The sequence below is a fragment of the Aplysia californica genome, unplaced genomic scaffold, assembly GCF_000002075.1.
Source record: "Aplysia californica isolate F4 #8 unplaced genomic scaffold, AplCal3.0 scaffold00045, whole genome shotgun sequence".
NCBI classification, from domain to species: Eukaryota; Metazoa; Mollusca; class Gastropoda; order Aplysiida; family Aplysiidae; genus Aplysia; species Aplysia californica.
Genome location: NW_004797315.1, coordinates 291,673 through 293,999, shown reverse-complemented (window position 1 = coordinate 293,999; position 2,327 = coordinate 291,673). Strand labels below are relative to the sequence as shown.

Sequence of the window (2,327 nt, the reverse complement as noted above, 5' to 3'; positions counted from 1 at the left end):
TCTGGTCCCCCCTCCCCCCCTCTTCATATCCACACCCTCACTACTCACGCAGGCAAGTTATGACCAGGGGGTGAGCGTGATGACGTCATGCAGCCGCCGGCGTTTGCGCGTGTGTCTGGACCGCGCGCGGTGATGGAGGAAGGGAAGTAAGCGGGTACCGGGAGGTACAGGTCCGGTCTCAGAAGCTTGCTGCTCGCTACAACAAGCGGACTGAACGCCGCTTCTACGGCTCCTCGCGGACCTCACTCAGCAGTTTGTGAATAGTTTGTTTCATCACAGAATAGTTTGTTGTGTCATCACGGAAATGTTTGTTGTGTCATCATAGAATATTTTGCTGTGTCATCAGTGACAAGTTTGTGTCATCAGTGAATAGTCTGTTGTGTCATCATAGAATAGCTTGTGTTATCACAGAATAGTTTGTATCATCACAGAATAGTTTGTGTCATAGCAGAATAGTTTGTGTCATAACAGAATAGTTTGTGTACTCACAGAATAGTTTGTGTCATAACAGAATAGTTTGTGTTATCACAGAATAGTTTATGTCATAGCAGAATAGTCTGTGTTATCACATAATAGTTTGTGTCATAGCAGAATAGTTTTTTGTGTCATTGTGTCGTCCTAAAGTGTTTTGTTGTGCCATTGTGCCATCATAGAATATTCTGTTGTGTTCATCAGTTAATAGTTCGTGTCATCAGTGAATATTGTGAAAAGTTTGTTTGTATCACTGTGTCTCCATAGAATAGTTTCTGGCGTCGGTAGCCTAGTGATTAGGCTACTGGACCTGTAATCGTTTGTTTACATGTTCGGGGGTTCGAGCCTCAGCTTGGTCCGACGTTGTGTCCTTGGGAAAGGCACTTTACACGAATTTCCCTTTTAGCTCAGTCATTTCGGAGATGTTAAACCCGGAGGTCCGCCATTTAAATGACCTAACAGTATCGATAGGGGTGTTAAATCTATACCATTTCCCAATTTTTACCATAGAATAGTTTTTTGTGTCATCAGTAAATATTTTATGTCATCACATAATAGTTTGTTGTTCCATTGTCTCATTACAGAATTATTTGTATTCATTGCAAAATAGTTTGTATCGCCAGAGGATAGTTTGTGTCATAAAAGAATAGTTTGTGTCGCCAGTGAATAGTTTGTGTCATCGCAGAATAGTGTGTGTGTGTCATCGCAGAATAGTTTGTGCCGCCAGTGAAATGTTTGTGTCGTTATAGAGTAGTTTGTGTTATTAGAGAATAGTGTTTACGTCATCACAGAATAGTGTGTGTGTGTCATCACAGAATAGTTTGTGTGTGTCATCGCAGAATAGTTTGTGTGTGTCATCGCAGAATAGTTTGTGTCGCCAGTGAATAGTTTGTGTCGCCAGTGAATAGTTTGTGTCGTTATAGTGTAGTTTGTGTTATTAGAGAATAGTGTTTACGTCATCACAGAATAGTTTGTATCGTTAAAGTGTAGTTTGTGTTATTAGAGAATAGTGTTTACGTCATCACAGAATAGTGTGTTGTGTCGGCAGTGAATAGTTTGTGTCATCAGTGAATAGTTTGTGTCATCAGTGAATAATTTGTGTCATCAGTGAATAGTTTGTGTCATCAGTGAATAGTTTGTGTCATCAGCGAATATAGTGAAAAGTTTGTTGTACCACTGTGTCATCATTTAATAGTTTGTGTCTTCACAGAATAGTTTGTGATATCATAGAATAGGGTTTTTTGTGTGTGTCCTCACAGACCAGTTTGTGCCACCACTAAGTGTCAACGTTGAACGGTTATTTTTGTCAACGTCAAAAGGTTTGTGTCTTCACTACGACTACATTCGGAAATTTCACCAAGGTAAATTTAATTCTATGATTCTCGTGTCGTTTTATAGCCCTTCGTGTCTTTTTTTATTTTTTATTTCTCACGTTACAGTTTTAAATTGCCCCCTCCGCTACCCTCCTCTCAAACAGGCTAATCTTGTTCAAATTTCTGAAAACTCGCTTTTATGTTTTCTTCGCTTTAATAGTTACAAATTCGTTTCGAATTCTTAGATATATATATATATATATATTTCAACTCTTACAAGTCTTAAGGCTGTTCCCTGCTTTGTAGCAGCATGTCTAGTTAAAAATAGCCTATAATACGTAGACATTAGCATTAAAGGTCAACTTAAACAATAGTGTTCAAGCTGCAAACAAGCATTCTCCACCAACATTTTTAGAAAAGAAAAAAAATAATCATGGTGTACGAGGATACAGTTGTAGAAGAGGCAAGCAGGTATTTCGAATTAATTAATTAAGGCCCCCCACCCAAAAAACAAAAAATAAAAATAATAATAATAACAATAAA

The 2,327-nt window shown here is 38.4% G+C and overlaps 1 long non-coding RNA gene across 1 annotated transcript in view; it reads left to right on the top strand.

Annotated features, from left to right (window-relative positions):
* Positions 1-2,327, top strand: part of LOC101846718 — a 43,774-nt gene that overhangs the window by 2,724 nt on the left and 38,723 nt on the right. The window contains exons 2-3 of the long non-coding RNA XR_004858231.1: positions 94-256; positions 1,791-1,832. This is a non-coding gene — a long non-coding RNA (uncharacterized LOC101846718). The remainder of the gene's footprint in view (positions 1-93; positions 257-1,790; positions 1,833-2,327) is intronic.